This window comes from Eulemur rufifrons, unplaced genomic scaffold, assembly GCF_041146395.1.
Source record: "Eulemur rufifrons isolate Redbay unplaced genomic scaffold, OSU_ERuf_1 scaffold_260, whole genome shotgun sequence".
NCBI lineage: Eukaryota > Metazoa > Chordata > Mammalia > Primates > Lemuridae > Eulemur > Eulemur rufifrons.
Window position 1 is genome coordinate 96,827 of NW_027183042.1, and position 23,270 is coordinate 120,096.

General features: G+C 44.5%; 2 long non-coding RNA genes and 1 other non-coding gene across 3 annotated transcripts in view; all 3 read left to right on the plus strand.

Moving 5' to 3' along the window:
- Positions 1-5,865: 5,865 nt before the first annotated feature.
- LOC138380042 (uncharacterized) lies at positions 5,866-8,268 on the plus strand. Its single transcript, XR_011232512.1, has 3 exons — positions 5,866-5,907; positions 7,831-7,945; positions 8,108-8,268. It is a non-coding gene; the product is annotated as an uncharacterized lncRNA (long non-coding RNA).
- A 2,948-nt stretch (positions 8,269-11,216) lies between these two features.
- LOC138380041 (uncharacterized) overlaps positions 11,217-23,270 on the plus strand; it is a 28,925-nt gene continuing 16,871 nt past the window's right edge. Inside the window, exons 1-2 of the long non-coding RNA XR_011232511.1 lie at positions 11,217-11,307; positions 12,706-12,843. This is a non-coding gene — a long non-coding RNA (uncharacterized lncRNA). The remainder of the gene's footprint in view (positions 11,308-12,705; positions 12,844-23,270) is intronic.
- LOC138380045 (U6 spliceosomal RNA) lies at positions 14,502-14,607 on the plus strand. The gene has a single exon (XR_011232513.1). It is a non-coding gene; the product is annotated as a U6 spliceosomal RNA (small nuclear RNA).

The window sequence follows — 23,270 nt, forward strand, 5'->3', positions numbered from 1 at the left end:
AAAAGCATGTTTAAAAGAACCTAAAGGAGGGAGAAAGTAATTGAAAGCAAAGTATTCTAAGGTCCTAGCATCACTGAAATCATTAAGAATTTACATTAATTTTGGTTAATTCTTGGATATAATTTGTGATAAATCAGGAACACAGAACTGTTAGTTGAAAGCAGGATACAAAATACAAGTTAATTTAATGAATGACAGAATCAAGTATGCATATGTATGTTTATTTATATGTATATATACTATATACATTATGTATATTGGAATTATTTATAATGTTTTATATATGTTATATACAATACAATCAGAACATTAATAAATCAGTAAAATAATAAAATTGATACTTATATCAAATATGCAAGCAGAGAACATTTAGAGTATTTCTATACAATATCAGAGATGTGGAAAAGTAATAGAGTTTTGGAAACATTATAATTTCAGTAAGTATTCAGTAGCATTTTAATGTATGATAAATATATTACAATGGATTTGATATTTTGCCATACCAGACCACTTAACATGTCACAAAACCCTGAAGTATATTAAAGATAGAAAACATCTCCAAAAAAGAACGTGCTAACTTCTTTTCAGACTTAATCTACTGTGTGACAAACCCATGTGAAAATATGCATAGAAGTTATAGCATTGGCTTGTGTGCGGATACAGGGCCTTTTACGTGAGGTGTTATGAGAAGATCAAGAAGGAAAAAGGAAGAAAGAAAGAATGTGAAATTAGTAAAAGATTGATGGATGAATAGAATGTTTCCAGGTAGACAAAAAGGGATTTTTGAGGCCAAGAGACCAAGATATTTAAGACAAGGAAACAATATTTTGCATTTCAGAAACTACCAAGATTCTGGCGTAACTACAGTATCAAGTGCACTGAGCAAAGTAAAATAATAATACTACTACTAATAATAACAACAACAGCCAACATTGATCAAGGTTTTGGTATGTGCCAGGGACTTTTAGCCGTATATTCTACATGTAGTGTTAGATTTATTCTTTATAACAAACCTCTGATATATTATCCTTGTCTTAACCAAGAAATGAGTAATGAGTAAATGAGGTCAAGGTAACAATTTGGTATCATTTTAAACAAACATATTGTATTTGTTCAATATGCATTTAGTTGCAGCAGAGAAAAGTACATTATTAATAATAAACACTGTGCATTCATTCTTCGTGTTCGAAATAAGAGCTCAGAAACACCTTTCCCTCAAGTGCTCCTCTTAGCTCAGCACCTTTGCGCGCGCCCCTTTCCTTACGGTCCGTGGTGTATTTCCCTTTGCTTGTATTTGCTTGCCGGTAAATATTTAATAACTGACTCTGGAAAAAATAGAAAAGAAAAGAAAGAAAGAAAACCCCCGATACCTCACGTCTGCTGACTTCTGTTGCGCAAATGCTACCACGGTTCAACTCCAACTACCAAGTGTGATGTCACCGCACACAGAGTTGGGAAGACGTGCGTGCACGCTGCACCAGCACCCGGGCCCCACAGCCCGGCCGCCACGTCTCTTCTCAGCTCTCGCTCTGAAGTGGGGTGCTCTTCCGGCCTGCGCTTCTTCACATTATGTATCTTTCTAACGGTATTTTCCACACTCCGCAATAACTTTATTACATGTGTCGATCTTCTGTCTTTCTCACTCTCTGCAAGAACGTGCACTACAAGGACCTTCCATTAACTGTCGCGCCCGCTCCCTCCTTATGGGGGGGCTTGGTCCCCAGCCCCAGGGACTTCTCCCCATCCCCCAGGCCCTGTGGGGCGCATGCAAAGTATGAGGTGGAGGTCTCGATGCCCCGCTGATCCTGCCAATCCCCCACGCTAGACCCCTGGGGAGCCTGGTCCCATGGCGGTCCCACGATGCGTACGCTATGCTGCTGCGCCCATGGGGCCCCGGTGTGCGGCTCAGACGGGGCGGTCTACGCCAGCGCCTGCTGCCTGCAGGAGGCCGCCTGCCGCAGTGCTGGGCACCTGGAGCCAGCGCCCCCCAGCCGCTGCACCCTCGGTGAGGACCCCACGTCCTCCCGCCCGGCCTCGGCCCCCGCCCGCCGTGCATCCATCCCTTCGTCCATCACCTCCCCACGACGTGGGCTCCTGGTTCCTTTCTGCCTGTTTGTCCCTCCCCGTCCCCAGGGCCCCGACTCCCCCAGTCCCTGCCCTGGTCTCCTGCCCCTCTCCCACTGATCCCTGTCCCCGCCTTGTGACGCCTCTCACCTCCCATGTTTGCTGCTCTGGGCCACATATCTCCTCCCGTCCCTGGGTCCCGCTGGGCTGCCTGCAGTCCCGATCCCCTCCCCCACAGCGCCCTTCCAGAGCAGCCGCTGCCGCCAGCCTCTGCGGCCTACACCCACCACGATGACCCAGGCCCTCTGGACTTGGGGCACCCGCAGCGGGATGTGAAGCTGAGCGGAGCCGGCCTTGAGGTGGTGGACTCGGACCCCCAGCAGGAAGGAGGGTGGGAGCACAGGTGAGAGCTGGGCCTACCCCCAACCTCCCACCTGCCCTGGCCCCAGACAGGCAGGGGGAGCCACTCAAAGGGAGGGGTCAGCCTTGGAGTTTCTGGGGGGATCCGGTTTCCCTCCACCACGCAGCCCTTCCCCAACACACACTGGGGAACAGCCCCGTGGGGGACAGGAGCCGCGAGCCTGAACCTTCCTGAGGGCTTGACCCCAGGACAGACCCATCCCAGGAGGGCCAGTGAGCCAGTGACCCACAGCTAGGCCCGAGCCAAGCCCCAGTGGCCTAAGGGCCACTCACCTCCACAGGGATGTCCACGAGGCCAAACTGGCTGTTGAAGTCGGGCGAGGAGCCGAGGAGCAGGCAGATAGCCAGGAGTGACACCACGAGGCTCCACACCAGGGGCTTGTTTTCAGGAAGGCTCTCCATGAAGGGCGGGCCCTGCGGGGATGGACAGCTGGCTGCGTGTGGTGGGTGATGGGTGGGCAGGCGGGGCGTGCTGGGGGCGGGGAGCCAGGCCTCACCAAGTAGTTGATGGCAAAGGTGGCCATCTGCATGGCCATGGCCATGATGTACACGGTGCTGTTGACCAGGCTTGGCTCAAACTCCTTGTACAGGTCCACAAACTGCTCTTGCCTGCAGGGATGCGTGGGGGTCAGGGCTCCCTCTCCTCCTCACACACCCTCTATGGCTCCCTGCTGCCCTGGCACAGAGCCAGGCCCCTGCTTGGCTGACCACACTGGCCTGGCCTTGTGTCCCTCCCTGGCCCAGACGACCCACAGGCCCTCCCGTCAGTGTCTGGGCATTCATCCTCCTGCCATTCCTGACTGCAGGGGCATTACCTCTTGGGGGGTGGCACTCACTTCTCAGGGCTCCGGGCCTGGGCCTCCCTGTACAGGTAGACAAGGCTCAGGAAGTGCCCCCAAAGATGACGTGGAGCCGGCAGTCAGCCTGGAGGTCCAGCACCCGGTCTGGGCTGAGGTCTTCGATTGGCACCTGGGGAGGAAGGTGGTGACCCTGGATGGCCGGGGCCACTCTGCCTCCTTCTCCAGCCCTGGAGAGCTGGCCCTGCGGCTGCGATGAGCCAGCCTGACCTCATGGGGCTCCCTGCCCGACCCCGTGCATCCCACCCAGATCTCAGGCCCCGCCCTCACCGGGGCGGCATCCCGTCTCCTCTCGCCCTGCACTTGCAGTTCCCACTCCCTGTGACCCCACCACACCCGCCTCTCCCAGGACTCACCCCCTTCTCTCAGTCCACCTTGCTCTGACACCCCCGGGCACCCACAGATACCCTGGCTGCCCTTGGCTTCTCTCACCTCCTTCCTTCCCACCACCTCCCAGCTCCTCCTGTCCACGGCACTCACCCGAGTCCACCCGCCTCCACCATCTACACCTGGGTGGGATCCTGGCCCAGCCACTGGCCCGCCCTCTCCGGGCCTGTTTCCTCCTGAGTAGCTTGAGGACCCCCACCTCCTGCCACCCACCTTCATCTGCGGCACCGACTCCCCCGTGAGCAAGGCCCGGTCCACGATGCAGCGGCCCCGCAGCAGCAGCAGACTGAGAAGCTTCCTCGGGCTCCTGCGGAGCAGAGGGCTGTGGGCGGGCAGCACGTCTGCCCCAGGTGAGGCCCGGATGAGGAGGAGCCTGAAGGCTTGCCCAGGTGCCCCACACCCACCCACGGCCGCTCGGTTTCCGGGGGGGTCTGCCGTGCCCTGAGTGGAGCTGTCAGGGTGGGGCCTCCACCCCCGAGAGGCCTTGCACCAGGAACAGGATGTGGGGTCTGGTCGCTTGCAGGGCCGAGATGGTGGTGCCCGACTTCTCGGAGCTTTCCAAGGAGAGAGCCACAGCCCCGTTCTTCGTGTTTCAGGTAAAGCGGCAGCTCTGGCCATTCTCGTTTCCTTCCTCGGGGCTTTCACAGCCGGGGCAAACCTGTCTGCCACTTCCAAACCCCCCAAACCTGTCCCTGTCCTCGTGCGTCAGAGCCTGTGGGCAGAAGAGGCTGGCGGGGGACAGGACGGGTGGGGTGGAGACAGACAGGCTGATGTCCCACAGGTGTTCTGTGTGGGACTCTGGTGCCTGGACGAGTACTGGTACTACAGCGTCTTCACGCTGTCCATGCCGGTGGCGTTTGCGGCCTCCCTGGCGCAGCAGCAGATGCGGAACATGTCGGAGATCCGGAGGATGGGCAACAAGCCCCGCGTGATCCAGGTGCGCGTGGCGGGGAGAGTCCTGCCCAGTCTGGGGGTGGGCACAGCGCAGGCACGTCTTCCGCGGTGACATTGCCGCCCCTCACCGCCCAGGTCTACCAAAGCCACAAGTGGAGGCCCATCGCCAGCGACGAGATTGTTCCCGGGGACATCGTCTCCATCGGTGAGGCCCCGTTCCACTCCATCCAGGTGGGAGCCCTGCCTCCGGGCCTCTGGCCAACCCTCCTGCCCTGCCCCGCAGGCCGCTTGTTGCTGTCATCCTCAGGGTCGCCCAGCGTCCCGGCCCGGCCCGCTCCTCCCCGCCGACGGAGCGGGCGTGGAGAGGCACCTGCCTGCGCCGAGGGCGGAGAAGGACGTCCCGGAACCCTCCTCGCGTGCTCCGCGGCTGCTGTCTCGGCCCGGCGGGCAGCGCGCGGGGGCCCCGGGGCAGCCAGCGGAGAGCCGGGCCCTCCCGCGCCGCAGCCGCCACCTGCCGGCGACGCCCACGGCCCCAGAGACTTCCCCAGCCGCGGCGCGTGGGTCTCGCCGGCGACATCGCCTGCTGAGGTGCAGCGCGGGCACTGACGGTTGACTTGGCCGTTACTGGTCTGACCGGCACGAAGGTGCGGAGCTTGCTCCTTGCGGGTGTCGGCCAGACCGGGTTGCCAGCCTTGGGCTACGGAGGCGGAGGAAACGCGAGGAGGAGCTGAGGTGTCCGCGGACCCGGAAGGCGCCACCCGAAAGAAGCTTTCGGCTTGAGCGGCAGGGTGGGGTCCACCTCCTCTGTCCCTGCCCCTGCCCCTGCCCCTGCCCCTCCCCCTGCCCCTGCCCCTGCCCCTCCCCCTGCCCCTGCCCCTCCCCCTGCCCCTGCCCCTGCCCCTGTCCCTGCCCCTGCCCCTGCCAGTGCCCCTCCCCCTGCCCCTGCCCCTCCCCCTGCCCCTGCCCCTGCCCCTGCCCCTGCCCCTCCCCCTGCCCCTGCCCCTGCCCCTCCCCCTGCCCCTGCCCCTGCCCCTCCCCCTGCCCCTGCCCCTCCCCCTGCCCCTGCCCCTGCCCCTCCCCCTGCCCCTGCCCCTTCCAGGGCGACCCAACTTCCCCCGACTGAGACGTGTGACTTCGCATTCTTAACCCGAGGATATGACCATGACCTCCGGTTGAAAGAGATGGGGAAGTTCCACAGAGCTGCCTACCAGCACAAACTCCGGAAAGTGCAGAAGATCCTTTACCACAACAGAGACTTGCTGAATGAGACAGACACGAAGCACAGGTGATAGGAACCGTGAGCCCGGGGCTGGGAGCGGGCCGGGGGCGTGCGGGAGCCCGAGCCCTCCTGTCGCCCAAGGGGCTCGGCTTTCTCCCCTCCGCGGGCTCCTGAGCACCTGGGATGAGGAAACCCTGGAGGGGTCCTGCTCCCAGGCGCCCCTTTTTTTTTTTCTATTTTTTAAATTTCAGCTCATTATGGGGGTACAAAAGTTCAGGTTATATATATTGCCTATGCCTCCCCATCCCGCCGAGTCTGAGGTTCAAGTGTGTCCATTCCCTAGACAGTGAACATTGCACTCATCATGTAGATATGCACCCATCCCCTCCCCCCACCCCATCCCCCCAGAGTCAGAACTTCAAGCGTGTCCATTCCCATTCCCCAGGCAGTGTGCATCGCACTCATCAAGTAGGTATACACCCATCCCTTCCCCCCAGCCCCCACCTCTGTCCGATACCCAATTGGTGTTATTCCCAAATGTGCACTCAGGGAAGCCAGTTTGCTGGTGAGTATATGTGGTGCTTATTTTTCCATTCTTGGGATACTTCACTTAATAGAATGGGTTCCAGCTCTCTCCAGGAGAACCAAAGAGATGCCATATCGCCATTATTTCTAATAGCTGAGTAATATTCCATGATAGTCCCAAAACACATATTGGCGTGCATGCAGAGAGACAGGTACACTCATACACTGCTGCTGGGACTGTAAACTAGTGCAGCCCCTGTGGAAAGCAATGTGGAGATACCTTAAACAGATTCAAGTAGACCTACCATTCGATCCAGCAATCCCATTATTGGGCATCTACCCAGAAGAACAAAAGTCATTCTATAAAAAAGACACCTGCACCCGAATGTTTATAGCAGCACAATTCACAATCGCAAAGATGTGGAAACAACCCAAATGCCCATCAATTCATGAATGCATTAGCAAAATGTGGTATAAGTCTTCAATACTAATATTAGTCATTGGGAATATCTGATTTACGTACGTTCTATAAGTCTAAGTACTGAACAAAATAAGCCATACCTATTCATTTGAATCCTGCATTTCCTTTGGTTTAAAGTTCTTTGAAAATCAAATTAAGAATTAACTTTGTTTCAAAAATGCACTGTTGTTATTTCAGCCCTCTTTTTTCATAGTATGTTTACGGTGGAAAGTAAAAACTAAAATGTCTTTAAATGCTAATCATATGAAAAGAACTGCCAGAGACCTGTTCTATATACCAAAGTTCATTTAATGTAAGTCATCATGGATTGTGTGATGCCCCATTATCTTATGTATCAATAAGATAATTAAAATGCTGCCAATTATAGTTATAATAAATCATGAATTACAAGTGGCATTCCAATGTCAGAGGTGTTAAAATGTGAAAAAAATGAGTTTCTTAGAATCACTGAAATACGGTTGAATCTCTCATCTTTCAAACTTACCACAAGGTAGGTATTGTATCATTTTTACTTAATCAGAATGTCATCATTGTTAGGTAGTAGTCATGGTAATCGTTATAATATCTAACAATTATTGAGCTGTTATTTGTGCTGGGAACTCTTCAAAACACTTAGCATAGATTCTCACGTAAGCATCACAGTGGTATCCTGGGAGGTGTCCCCACTCTTCTCATTTTCATTTTAGTAGTGAGGAAACTGAGGCACAGAAAAGCTAAGTCATAGCCAGTTAAGTGACAGCTTAAAGGAGGATTCAAACCCAAGTTGAAATGAACCCAAAGGTCAATGTCTCTGTATGCCGATAGGCTGCTCTTTCATTAATGCAGTGAGTACTAAGAGCGAAGACATATTCTGCCTTCACAAGAAAATTAAAGATTTGTTTTGAAAACAGATGGACTACCATGAGATTTAATGTTTGCAATTACATAAATATGTTTTGAGATGGTGAACTACAATTTTCTAAAAAGTCCTCTCGCCTTCCTAGGACTGCTCTCCATTTGGCCTCTGCCAGCAGAGATGCACAGGTGGTAACTTTCCTGCTGCACAAAGACTGTGACCTTAACCCCCGTGACGGCAAAAACAGGACACCTCTGATAAAGGTATATAGCTGCCAACTATTTCAGCATGAGATGGGTTTTGTTTAAACCCATAGGATAAAAATGAATTTATCTCATTGAAATATAACTCATAAGTGAAACCTGTGAAATGTTTATATTGAATTCCTAGAGTTTACAATCTATTTCTTGGTCTAACACTGACAGGCCGTACAATGCCAGGCACAGGAATGTGTCATTCTGCTCTTAGAACATGGTGCCGATCCCAATGTTGTGGATGACTACGGCAACACTGCTCTCCACTATGCTGCCTATAATGGGGATTTATCAATAGCAGCAAAACTATGTGCTCATGGTGCCACTCTGGAAATGACAAACAAGGTATTTATTTTCGAACTATTGGAAATGCCTTTGTTTTAACATTGACATAATGTAAGGGTCAATTTTCCATGTTTGGAAGTTCAAGCATTCCCTGAATGAAAATATTTTGAAATACCTTAATTGTCTAAGGTTTTACTTGAAATATTGATACTTTTAAAGAAGCATTAGAGGGTACAGCTTCTTTTATGCATTTAGGGTAAATATTTGTGCTAACACTAAAAGTAAAATTTTTTTTCAAATTCTTTTCCCACCAAGTTTTTGTTTGTTTGTTTTCTCATTAGTGTAAAACAACATGGCAAAGCAAATTGACCCTGGAAATGGGCTCTATCATAAAACTTGAACAAAAGAAATGCATTTCACAGAAATGGAAATCTTGCTGTTGAGAAGTTCGTAAAAAAACTAGTTGCTATGAACATGCCTCTCGGTGGCAAGGCTAAAAAGGGAACAATGGACAGGGAGAAGGAGAGCTACCAGAAATATGCAGGCCAATTTGACAATTATGTAACTCAGGGAAAACACCAAGAAGAGGTTTTTTTATGTTTAGACCATGAGCTCTTCAGCTGTGGGGATGATAATTCTCAGGTAGAGTGTTAGTGAGTGGTCAGCCTGCCAAGCCATCAATTGTAGGAGGACTCTGAGGAAAGCAGATTGGTGGTGAGTAGGTGGGAATGAAGTGGGCAAGAAGAGGGAAGAACAAATTTTTATTTTTATTTCAGCATATTATGGAGGTACAAAAGTTTAGGTTATGCATATTGCCCTTGTCCCCCGGCCCCCCTCCTCAGAATCAGAGCCTCAAGCGTGTCCATCCCCTAGATGGTGCCCATTGCACTCATTCTGTATGTATACACCCATCCCCTCCCCCACCCACATCTGCCTGACAGCCGATCAATGTTATTCCTAAATGTGCTCTTAGGTGATGATCAGTGAAACCAATTTGATGGTGAGTCCACGTGGTGCTTATTTTTCCATTCTTGGGATACTTCACTTAGTAGAATGGGTTCCAGCTCTATCCAGGAAAATACAAGAGGTGCTAGATCACCATTATTTCTTATAGCTGAATAGTACTCCATGGTATACATATACCACATTTTATTAATCCACTCATGTATTGATGGGCACTTGGGTTGTTTCCACATCTTCGCCATTGTGAATTGTGCTGCTATAAACATTCGGGTGCAGATGTCTTTGTTATAGAATGTATTTTGTTCTTTTGGGTAGATGCCCAGTAATGGGATTGCTGGATCAAATGGTAGGTCTACTTGTATCTGTTTTAGGTATCTCCATATTGCTTTACACAGAGGTTGCGCTAGTTTGCAGTCCCACCAGCAATGTAGGAGTGTTCCTGTCTCTCCGCATCCATGCCAACATTTATTGTTTTGGGACTTTTTGATAAAGGCCATTCTCACTGGAGTTAAGTGATAGCTCCTTGCGGTTTTGATTTGCATTTCCCTGATGATTAGAGATGTTGAGTACTTTTTCATATGTTTCTTGGCCATTCTTGTGTCTTCTTTTGAAAAATTTCTATTCATGTCCTTTGCCCACTTTTTGATAGATTATCTTTATTTACAATATATAGCCTATGTTTTATATTATTCCCTTAGTAATAGGGTTGAGTATTAGAATTCAGAAGATGGCTTTTTAAAAACTCTTTTTTCTTAATATATACCATAAATAATCGTCTTCCTATTAGACTGCCTATAAGCCTTTTTCGGTTAATCAGGGTTATGGTTGGATTGGTTATGCAGATTGTAGATGACGTTATATGTTACTTCTCAGCATCGTCCCTTAAAAATGCAAGTAATTTAGTGCCTTTACTTATGCTAGAAATAATTCATATAGGCAGTAGCAGAACTTTTATTAAGAAACCATTATATTTCTATTTCTGATTCATATTTTGCCTAAAATAAAAATAGTTTTAAGTAACAACTAAAAGGGAAACCAGAATGAAAATGGATTAAAAAGGTAGATATGCATTAGGGTCCCAGGATTACCATTATCATTGAGAATAAAATTTCATACTGAGTTTTTTAACAGCTGAGATAAAAATCTGTGATCTTGTAATAGGAGAAATTCCATGGACCATTTAATAATAAGCAATCAAAGTTCATTTGAAACCTGTCTCTTTTAATTCAAAGCCCATTTCCTTAATGACCCACTTGAGCAGGAGTGGCAGACATTGGCATCTGGGATCTTGTCACCATTGGTAGAAGAGAGTCAAGTGAGTTGGCATCACCTGGAGAAATCCTCCACCTTTGTTGAAAGCTTTCAAACCTGTCTCTCTCAATCTATAATTTCTCAAATGTTAATATTTGCCACAAAAGATGTATTGTCAAAGAGGGATTAGGCAAATTCAGAAGATTGTTTTCATACTGGACACACGGTGCACAATTTTGTAATATTTCTCACCAATAGATGATCATGCAAACTTTCTGTTGGGGAACATTACTTCTTGTAGGGCAGATATTCTTTGGAATATAGTTTAGGAAACACTGCTCTAGAGGTAATATTTAGATCATTAACTCAATAAAAATACTGCAAATGTTCACTATTATATCTTAGGGTCTGGGGGTGTAGAGACAATAGATCCTGCCCCTGCCCACAAGAAGCTCTTTTTAGATGAGAATCACTAAAATCATTACGATATACCATGATAAATGCTGTGACAGAAGCAAAGATTCTTGGGAGCAGTGAGTGTCTGAAGTGAGCTTTGGAGATGACCAGAGCTAACGCGGTGAGGCAGAGGTGGCGAGTTTCCAAGGGAAGGAGCAGCACATGGGAAAGCACAGGGCTGAGAAGGAAGGGGCTACTCTTTACTCACTTTCTGTATTATGTACATTCTTAGGGTCTTATATAAGGTGTTCACTTCAGTTGAGAAATACTTAGTTTTGTCCATTACTAATTGTTTTTGCTGTATTACAGCTACAAGACACACCACTTTTGATTGCTCTGAAACAAAAAAACGTGAACGTGGCACAATTTTTAATAAAGGAAAAGGCAGATGTAAATACGGTTGATGCCCTGGACAGGTACAGTAATTAGTTCTTTTTTTAAAAAAAGTGAGTGTTTTTCTAGAATGGTAACAGTCACTCAAGTCGGAAATATTAAGCGAATAAGAAGATTACCTTATAATTATTGGGGTATAGTGAAAAATGTCAACAGAAATGTTCAGTTAGAAAATCAGTGATTTGGACTGGACAATGTAAAGAACAGTATACAGAAGGATTCATCTTCTTTTACAATATTGACTGATGTTTGTAATTTGATGTTTTTTATCATATTATCTTTTTTCAGTGATATGATCTTGTATTAGTGAAAGGGGTTTCATGTTAGTTTTATGAAGTATGAACTTTAACTTTTAGATTGCTTTATGACTCAACATGAACTTCTTCACCCCGTCAGAGTATTTGTCTAACCCCTGCTTCTTACGTACTTTTCCTTTAAAAATGCTCTATTTCAGATAGATAGGAGCTGAAATTCATTTTGTCTTTTGCATTACTCAATGAGTCTTTGCTTTAAGTTGCTTTCTTTGAAGCATATTGATGTTAAGTTATCCTTAAGTGACTATGAATTGCTATTACCAGATAGTGTGGATTCATCAGCTTTTTCCATTTGCATTTCTAGTGTATTTTGGTGTTTTTATTTTTAATTGGTATGGGCAGAGGGAAGAAAGACAGCTTTCATTGGATAAACTTTTCCTTGAATGAAGATGAGCCATAGGTGGGTGATAAAGAGAAAAGAGATAGATTTAGACTCCCAGAAACCTGGGTTCAATTCCTGACTTCCCACTTGCTAGGTGTGGACCTTGGGGACATTATTGATCACCAAATATGTTTTCTGATATGAAAAGGCAGATCAAAAGATATCCACCAAGGGTTGCTGTGTGTGAGATTATGTGTGTGTGTGTGTCTGCGTGTGTGTACAGCGTTTACTTCAGTGCCCAGCACATGCTTCTCATCATCGATACCTGAAAGTACTCTGAGTACAGTTCTTACTGTTATTACTAATATTGTTGATGTAAGGCTGTAGGTAGCTTTTACTTCTGTGACCCCTACCTGACTTTGAATTAAAATATATTCTGTTTAGACTAGGGAAGAATGGATAATTCTCCATTTAAATCTCGGCCTATTGTAGATAAGTGACCTCAGCATAGTTTCTTGCCCATCAAAGGACCATAAATTAGCAACTTGTACTATCCCATACCCCAGTGAGACGGGAGGCTTTCTTTTGTCCCTTTCTTTTAGCCTCAGTGGTAATTTACAAAAGTGAACCCTTGAGCACCCAGGATTCTTGTGTCTACAAGTACATGTAAATGGTTAATTGTACACAGACAGGCAAGATAGTGAATTGGTAAAGTATATCATATTAGTTGTTTAAGTAACTTTATTAAAGTTCCTAAGGGTGGAGTTATCTCTCTGTTATTTTAGAACACCCCTCATGCTTGCCGTACAATGTGAATCATCCAGTACAGTCAGTCTTCTGCTCCAGCAAAGTGTTGATGTCTTTGCTAAAGATTACCAGGGACGGACTGCAGAAGATTATGCTGTTACTATTCAGCCTTTTACGTAAGTGTACCCATTCAAAGACTAGTTGATACTAAATTGGGGTATAAGATAATTATAGCTATTGCATCTTATACATCAGGGGAGATTTCATAGTTTGGGTCAGGTAGTGCTGGAATGGCCGCGAGGTAGTCCACTTCATGTGCCGGGAATCAAGCAAAAGGCCAGCCTAGTCAGAAGTAGCAAAGGGTGCAGGATTCTTTTCCTCAGGACATTTAAGACCTTTATCCTTAGGGATCTCAACATTGTCCATTTTATTCCAAGTATAACCCCTATGCATGGGATAAAAATAAGGTCACATCCTTGATACTTCTAATTCGTTATTTGGGTCTTGAAATGTCCAGTTTAGCAGAAACTCTTGTACCATACCCTGGGGGCTATCTCCTAGACCAGCGGTCCCCAACCTTTTGGGCACCAGGGATCAGTTTCATGGAAGACAATTTTTGCATGGATCGGGTGGGATGGTTTTGGGATAATTCAAGTGCATTACATTTATTGTGCACTTTATTTCAGAATTATTATTGCATTGTAACATATAATGAAATATTTTTACAACTGACCATAATGCAGAATCAGTGGGAGCCCTGAGCTTGTGTTCCTGCAACTAGATGGTCCCATCTGGGGCTGATGGGCGACAGTGACTGATCTGACAGGAGGTGGAGCTCAGGAGGTGATGTGAGTGATGGGGAGTGGCCGTAAATAGAGACGAAGGCCCTCACCTCCTGCTGTGCAGCCCAGTTCCTAACGGCCGGACCAGCAGCAGCCTGCAGCCTGGGGGTTGGGGACCTCAGTCCTAACCTTCTCCTTGAATTTTAAAGAACTTAAGGGGTTCCAAAGTGCAAGGAAGATGATCCTCTTTTATAAGGCAGAAGGAGGGAAAAAAGAACATTCTAATCATTCAGTTGTTTCCCTTGATTCGGTTGCTGCATTGTTGCTATGGAAACTGATCCTGCCATCCGGTAATGATGACCTTTGGTACTAGGACACCTTTGCTGGTTCAGATCCCTCAGTCTTCATGGTCATCCATACTTAGACTTCCAAGTAACATTTTTTTTGGTTCACGTGCATATGCTCATGTGCTCAGCCATTGTTCCCAAAGCAGCAGGACTCTGCTCTGCAGCTGGGCCTGCTAGCTTTAGCCACACACATAGTGAGCAAGTGACCCTTCCCCCCGCACTTCAAACCTTACGTAGAACCCACATTTCGGCTTAGACTTAGTCTAAACCTTCATGGTAAGTTATCCTTTGAAGCCCTTTTCTCAAGCAAATGTTAGTTGAGATTGTTCTAAACTGTCAGAGAGGTTCAAACAATGTTGCAGGAATAGATCAGAGTTCCCTTTCTTCTTTGTTACCAGCTCTGTACCCTGAGGTCTGTTTGTGTCCTGTGTAGCACCTTTTCTGAGGTAGCGAATGGTCCATATCATCCTTCCTCAGTAGTGGGCACCAACTTGCCCTTGGCCCTGAAGTGATCTCTTCCCCATAATAACAAAAATCTCCCAAGCTGCTTGGTTCTCTACCTCAAGGTTTTAAAACATTTTCAAATTCTGCTTCACAAAGAAGCCATTCAGCTGAAACCTCTGAGTCTAAACTAGGGTAGTTGGATGTAACAGGGCTAAGCCTCACCCAGGACTCATCGATACCCACATACAGAGGTGGGGCTTGGTGCTTTCTCTGGCAGCATGTATCCTAAAATTGAAACAATACGGAGCAGTTAGCATGGCTCCTGTGACAATATGATGTGCTCATTCTTGAGACGCTCCATTTTGCACAGTCCCTGGAAGGTCATTTGACTGTTTGCTGACTAGCTCCACCAAAACTGTGTGAGTCCAGCCCAATGGGCGGCACTCGATATCAAAACTGTGATGTTCTTTACAAAGGTATCTATGTAAGGTAATCTATGAAATGAGAATGGAGCTTAGCAACACATGGCATGTTGTGTGCACATATGTTGTTGGTATGTAGCTCAGAAATGAGAAAATGTCAACTTCCTTTGTGGAATTTAAAAAGGTAGGATTTTATCTTCCATGTCGGTTGGAGATGAACATGGAGGTTAAGCATCATTCTAACCAAGGTCTGCTGGTTCAGAGTCTGAGCAGCTAGGGAGGGAACAGTAGTAGTGCAAGCCAGGTCTTGACATCTGTTTGTTTTCTGCCCTTTGCATGACTGATTGTCTCAGTGATGGGGGACCATAATGTTATCTAATTTAAGGAGATAATGTATTTATAAATACAGTTTGTTAAAAATTGTGAAATAGCTGAGGTGGCCTGAATTATGAGCTACAAAGAATAGAACAACTAACAACAAAAATTAGATCTTAATAATATGTTCTGAAAAATGCAACATTTGAATATTAGAACCTTGAAAAAACACAAATTGGGTTTCATTTGGGCTTCTATAATAGCTTCAGCAATGAAGTTCAGGAACAAAGTATTCCATTGCATCACTATTTCTCTGAGCATTTAAAAAATGTTGTCTCAGTACATTTTTATAACAACCGAGTTAAGGCAGTAAAATCCTTACTTTTAGGAGAAAATATTGAGCCTAAAAGAAGCAACATGGCCGTGAAGAAATAGCTGTTTGTGGAGCTAGAATTTATTCCGATTTCAGGATATTTTCCATTATGTCTAGCTGGCTCCAGTTAATGTAGTGAGTTAATTCATGAGTACTTCACCTTACTTTTTTCTTCATTAATTAGAAGCTGTATTAGAAGTTTGTAGATAGACCTTACAAATTTGAAGTGTATATGATAACATTCTTACATTAGCTGTGATATTTTCTGAAGTGCTCTAAGAATTTACTATATTTAGTAAAAATTTTTCATATCTGTATTAAAATAGTAATTTTATTTATTGTTTATTCATAGGTTATGTCGGCAAATTTTAGAATATAAAGAAAAAATGAAGCATCATAATCCTCAAAATCGCAGTCCAGGAAAGACTTCTAATAGTGAGTTGCTGTTGGTGGTTCTACCATAATAAGAGTAGGAGTTGTGACTACAAAAGATCAGTTAAAAAATTAATATTTAAATTTCTTAATTTCTTCCTTAGAAGCCTCAAATTCAGAATTACTTAAGAAGTTGGTTGTAGGTAATTTATAATCCAAAACAATATTCTGGAAAAAAATTCACTTAATTACTTGCTTATGGTCTCTGAAATCTTATATGATATTTTTGTATGAATAAGAAAAGAGATGTTTAAGTTAGTATGTTGTAAATTTCCTCTATAGTCACATTATAATGAGTTGGACTTGCTATAAAAATGAATCTTCTATTTAGTATCATAATAAGTGTTTTGCATTTAGTAAAGGAATATTCATTACTGTTGACCCTTGAACAACATGAGGGTTAGAGGCACCAATCCCCCTTGCAGTTAAAAATCTGCATACAACTATTTTTTTTGGAGACAGTGTCTTGCTCTGTTGCCTGGGCTAGAGTGCGCTGTCTCCTCATAGCTCTCTGCAGTCTCAAACTCCTAGGCTCAGGTGATCCCCCACCTCAGCCTCCTGAGTAGCTGAGACTACAGGCATGTGATACCATGCCTGGATAAGTTTTAAATTTTTTGTAGAGATGGGGTCTTGCTCTGTTGATCAGGCTGGTCTCTTTTTGCCTGGTCTCAAGCAATCCTCCCAACTCAGCCTCCAAAAGTGCTAGGATTATAGGCATGAGCCACCATGCCCAGCCGGTGTATAGCTTTTGGATCCCCTAAGACTTTGGTAAGCGTCTATTACTGACTAAAAGCCTTACAGATAACATAAATGGTTGATTACCACATAATTTTGGTATGTATTATATGCTGTATTCTTACAATAATGTAAGAATATTGTCCTGTATTCTTACAATAAAGCTAGAGAACAGAAACTATTAAGAAAATCATAAGGAAGAAAAAGTATGTTCATTACGTGGAAGTGGATCATCATAAAGGTCTTTACCTTCCCGGTCTTCACATTGAGTAGGCTCAGGAGGAGAAGGGAGGGCAAAGGTTGGTTTTGCTGTCTGTTGGCGGCCGAGGTGGAAGAAAATCTGCTTATAACGGGGCCCCTGCAGTGCACACCCCTGTTATTCAAGGGTCAATTGTATTACATAGTGATTTCTGTCAACTAAAAAGGCAATGTCTGTGAACTCAACAATACCTTTGTGATACCATAAACAAATGGCAATAAGAAGTGCAAAACGTACCCGTGTGCACCACCAGCAATAGTCGGTCATTTCTTAAAGATACCTACTGGGTAGAGAAGTCAGAAGGGCAATTCTTTGTTTTGAAGTACAAGGCATGTTACATATTCTTGTGCCAACATATTGTCACTGTTATCGACTTCATTGCCCATAAGTTGAAATTGAATGAAATACATTTACTTTGTTAGAACAGGATGTGTTCTTCTCTCTGCTCGATAATTGCCACAGTATCTATCAGCAATGTTAGAAGAAGATATTCTGTTACTACTGGCTAGAGTTTTGTCATAATATTCCAATAGAACAACTCTGGGCACAACAAATTATAATAAAAGTACAAAAATGCTTCACAGTAACAAAATGCTACCGTGCCACCTCAGTCTGACACCAAATGCATTGTGTAATCTAAATTGTAATGTAGTCTCTACTTCTGAAACAATTTCTGTAACTTAAGTTTTGCAAGTTGCAGGAGAAAGAAGATGGAATAGACTTAGTTTAGTTCTTTAATGTGCTCAGAGTGGAGCTGTTTCTATTTATTAAGAATTTCTGTGATTTTTCAAGAGAATTGTCAAAGAAATCATTTTTATGCATTTATTCCCTTGCCCACTTAACAAATAACTATCAAGTGTCTTTTAGGTGTGAAGCATTTTTCTAATGTTCCAGAAGACAAACATTCAAAAATACTGTCAGGAGCTGGTTATTATCATTGTCCTTTTTATTATTTACTACTTTATTCAGTGTTTCCCGTGTGTCTGATGCCCCCCGGGAGCACATAGTGACCACTTGTTATGTATTTATTATGTTAACTGTAACATATGCCTGACACTTTAAGTCCATGGGGAGAAATTAAAGCTTTAAGAAAATAGGTAGGATGTGAAGTGAGCATGGCAGAGCGAATAAAAGTCTGCCAGATGAAGAGGCAGAAGGATGACGCTTGGCAGGAGGAACATCTTAGAGGATTGCGTGCTTGTCAGAAGGAACGGCAAGTGCAAAATCTGGTACTCACGAGTGAACTTTGCAGGGTTTAAAGCAGTTCGGTTTCCTACAGCAAAAGTGTAATGTGAGAGTGGCCGGGAATGAGGTGACTGCCTCGCTGAGATGAGCTCATGAAAGGCTTTTTAATGTACAGAAATGAGCAGATCTTACCCTGTAGGCCATGGGCAATTTATCAAAATGCTTTTTGCTATAGACAGCGGATGACATAACTAACAGTGGCTAAAACCATAGGGACAAGAGTTGCTTTGGTGGTCAGTGTCATCAGGATCCCACTTGTTGTCCCTCTTTCAGCTGTGCTGCTGGTGGCACTTTGCTCTTGTCTCCTTTCATGGTTGGCTAATTAGCAACAGCTCCAAGCATCATGTTCTCACAGGACAGTATCTGAAGGCCGAAAGGCTTGCTTTTCTTCACATGTTTCTGTTAAATAGGGAGAAAACTCAGAAGCTTGCAGGGGACTTCCTGTAACTCTTTATTGGCTGAGTTACACCACGTGCTCATTCCTAAGCCAATCGCTGGGAAAGCAGATGTAATGACAGTGATAAGCTTAGAATAATCATTTCTGGTTTGGGAGCTGGGTTGGGGTATTGGGCTGAGAAATATCCAGCTAAGATTGTGTTTCCCCAGCAAGAAAGAATAAGGTGGCTGTTGTAGGGAGCCAGCAAAGTGTGCTGCAGGGATTCACTGGTGAATTTTGAGCAAGGGAGCCACAAGATTAGATTTGGTCTAAAACAGAGATTGGTTATGGTCTAAAGTAGAGATTGGCCAGCTCTTTACGCTAAGGGCCACAGAGTGAATGTTTCAGGCCAGGTGGTGGTCTCTGTCACATCTACTCAACCTTGCATTGTAGTGTGAAAGCAGTTGTAGACGGTATGTAAGCATATAGACACTCCTGTGCTCCAGTAAAACTTTATTTACGACTGGGCACGGTGGCTCATGCCTGTATTCCTAGCACTCTGGGAGGCCGAGGCAGGAGGATTGCTCGAGGTCAGGAGTTCAAGACCAGCCTGAGCAAGAGCGAGACCCCGTCTTTACTAAAAATAGAAAGAAATTATCTGGCCAACTAAAATATATATAAAAAAAATTAGCCGGGAATGGTGGCACATGCCTGTAGTCCCAGCTACTTGGGAGGCTGAGGCAGGAGGATTGCTTAAGCCCAGGAGTTTGAGGTTGCTGTGAGCTAGGCTGACACCACGGCACTCACTCTAGCCTGGGCAACAAAGCGAGACTCTGTCTCAAAAAACAAACAAACAAAAAAAAACTTTATTTACAAAACCATATGGCAGGCTGGATCTGATGAGTGGTCTGTAATCTGCTGAGCCCCCATATAGGGGATAGGTGGAAGGTAACCACATAAAGAGACTGGGAGACAAAGGAAGCTTTTGCAGTAGTCAAAGCCATCGTTTCCTTGTCACCAATTCTTGGAGTAGTCTCAATCTATTAATATTAGGAGGTTTCACTGATCCATGGTAAAATACAGAAAGATAGAGAGCTCAGTTTATTCATTTTAAAATGTTGATCTTTTCCTTGGCATTATGCCTTTTCATTTGTTTTGCTTAATGTTTTTTAATTTAAGAAATAATAATAATAGTTGGCAGTTTACTCTTCCTGCGAAAGCCATTCATTAGGAGCCCATGTTAAACTAAGAATTATGAATATAATTATTTTATATGTGAATACTTATGTGTATGTTTCCAGTGGTAGTAGAAACATAAAGCAGAGGCAGAAAAGAGGTACAGTTAATACGATTATTGAGTGTGCGATGTTAGGGGGCAGAGAGAAATTTCAAATGATCCATAGATTTCCATGCTGTACACTGGCATTTAAACTGGACATGGGGAAGGAATAGGAAATTGTCAGGTAAGCAGAGGGGAGCAGCAGGTTAACAGGGAAGACTAAGTTTTTTCTATACATGTTGCGTTTCCTGGGATATTCATGTAGGAGGTTTTCAGCAGGTAAGTGGATGATAGACATTTCTAGCTGGAGATGGAACACTGAGGTTGGAGACGCAGACTTGGAATAATCTTATTCTAATTATCAGGCAAAGTCGTAGATCTGAATGAACTTATCCGCGATGGGGAAAATGCAGAATGAGAAGTCCAGTGGGAAAACCCTGGGCATATCAACATTTCCCAGAGGAGAAGCAGTTAGTGTAGAAGACTGAGAAGTGGTTAGGCAAAAGTAGGAGAGAAATCAGAGGAAATGATGTTGCAAAAATTTAAAAAAGTGAGAATTTCCAGTAGGGAGTATCTATTCTAACAAGTAAGATTACATGACATCCTTTCCAAAAGAACAAATTTATAGTTCTAAAGCCTACTGTTTATGTGATTGGTTGTTCTTGCATCCAAATGTGGAGGAATATAGCTGCCAAGACCCTAATCAGTTTCTGTAAGTGCGGCAGCTACCTATGCAGGATGAGGGAAAATGGTCTAGACTGGTGAGTACACCTCTCAGCACTTTTCCAGAATTGCCAAAACCTAAGGGTCACGTGAGGAAAAGTGTTGTCTTTCTTATCTGCCTCTTGTGGAATTACTTGTTTTGTACTCAAGTCCTTGACAAGCTGTTCTGCATACATTCCAAACCAAAAATCTGGCAGTGAGAAATGGAACGTGCTGTCAGATGTACCTACCCTCCCTGTGGCATGGGATCATAACACAGTCATGTTTTGGCAGTTTCAAGTTGTCATCAGAAACAGTTTAGAGGCCAGGCACGGTGGCTCCCGCCTGTAATCCTAGCACTCTGGGAGGCCCAGGTGGGTGGATCATTTGCGCTCAGGAGTTTGAGACCTGCCTGAGTAAGAGCAAGACCCCGTCTCTACTAAAAAATAGAAAGAAATTAACCGGACAACTAAAAATACACAGAAAAAATTAGCCGGGCATGGCGGCACATGCCTGTAGTCCCAGCTACTCGGGAGGCTGAGACAGGAGGATTGCTTGAGCCCAGGAGTTGGAGGTTGCTGTGAGCTAGGCTGACACCATGGCACTCATGGTAGCTCGGGCAACAGAGTGAGACTCTGTCTCAAAAACAACAACAACAATAACAACAAAAAACAAAAACAAAAACAAAAAAACCCCAAAAGTTTAGAGACCATCAGTTTGGAAAAACTGACATCTTTTAAATATTTGTTGCAGAAAACTAACATATATATATATATGTATATATCTCAAAAGGAAAATATAAGGTGATATGCTGAATATAGTAGTTCTCAGTATTTTGGGAACTTTGGTGACATCAGTAGAAAAGTAAGCTCCTGACTCTTTTTTGTTAGTGTAATTCTCTTTTCATTTACATTCTCCTGAGATCTCTGCTTTTACTGTTTTTTTTTTTAATTTCTCCCAAAGGAAAATATTACTATAACACATTTGTAACATATGTATGCTTGACAAGTGTGTATTATTTCTTTTTGAGAGAATTGGCTGCCTGTCCTAAAGTATATCTGGCATTCTATTAGCTTCTCTTCTCTTCTCTTCTCTTCTCTTCTCTTTCTCCTCTTCTTTTCTAGATAGGGCCTTGCTCTGTCACCTAGGCAGAGTGCAGTGGTGTCATCACAGCTCACTGCAACCTCAAACTCCTGGGCTCAAGCCATCCTCCTGCCTCAGCCTCCCCAGAAAGTGGGATTGCAGGTTCATGCCACCACGAGCAGCTAATTTTTCTATTTCTTGTAGGGACAGGGTCTCCCTTTTGATCAGGCTTCTGTTAGTTTTTCATGCTAATCTTCTTTATATCTTTAGCACAGTGACTGTTACTGATGATGGTTTGTCAGGAGTTTAAGAGTCTGTGGTGGCCGGGCGTGGTGGCTCACACCTGTAATCCTAGCACTCTGGGAGGCCGAGGTGGGCGGATCGTTTGAGCTCAGGAGTTCGAGACCAGCCTGAGCAAGAGCGAGACCCCATCTCTACCAAAAATAGAAAGAAATTATCTGGACAGCTAAAAATATATATAGAAAAATTAGCCGGGCATGGTGGTGCATGCCTGTAGTCCCAGCTACTCGGGAGGCTGAGACAGGAGGATCGCTTGAGCTCAGGAGTTTGAGGTTGCTGTGAGCTAGGCTGACGCCACGGCACTCACTCTAGCCTGGGCAACAGAGTGAGACTCTGTCTCAAAAAAAAAAAAAAAAAGAGTCTGTGGAATTGTCAAATACAAATTGTTTTATCTGACATAGTTTTCAGGGGAAGCACTTTTCCAGTATTATATATGTTTAGAAACTGGTAATCTGTGGCTTAACTAGAATATGTAGTTAATTGGATTACCATACTTTTAACCATCTCCATGTAAGATAACTCCCCTTCTCCCACAAACAAGTTAAAGGTCCTATTGGACCTTAAAGATTAAAGCCAGTATTTCTGCATAGCAGTGGATAGCTCCTCCTACAATGTGGATGCAATTTTTTTTGTTTTTTTTTTACTTTTCTACTGGTTCTGTCAAGAATTGTCTTTAATAGGTGAACTATGTTTTAGTTTTATTAAGAGATTAAGAAAAAGATTAAAAACAAATAAAAGAAATTCTGTGATTGGTAGTACAGCATATACAATATCCAATGGCTTTGTTTTTTTTTTTTTACAGATATCCATGTTACCTGAATGATGCACAGTTATTTTACTTATTTATTTATGTTATTTATTTTAAGAGGTGGGGTGCAGTGGCTATTCACAGGTGAAATCATATCACACTGCACTCTTGAACTGTCAGCCTCAAGCCATTCTTTTGCCTCAGCTTCCTGAGTAGCGGGGACTGCAGGCATGTGCCCCATGTCCAGCCTGATGCAAACTTACTGTACAAGGAATTAAACCTTTCTAAGGCTGAGAAAATTGATCCTGATCTTTTCATGTTCTTTCATACTTTCATACCTTTCATACTGCAGAACATATTGTCCATCATGAAGATTCCCTATGTTTTACTCTAGTTATAATAGGATTGTTGCTTGTGTCATGCAGTTTTCTGACATCATTGTTTCATCTATCTCTTTTATGCCTGTATGCAAATGGGCATGGAAATACAGGCATTGCCAAGGATAATGTGAAGGAAATCCATTATGGAAACACATTCTTTGAAATACCTTCTGATTGTCGTCCCACATAAAATATCAAAAATTTCACATAGTGCAATTGTGTCAGGGATTCTCAAGATGACCCCCATGTTTGGTGACTCACTAGGAAGACTCACAGGACTCAGAAAATATCCATACTCAGGGCTCTGGTTTATTACAGTGAAAGGAAACAAAGCAAAATTGCCAAAGGGCAAAGGTGCATGTGGTGAAGTCTGGAGGAAAC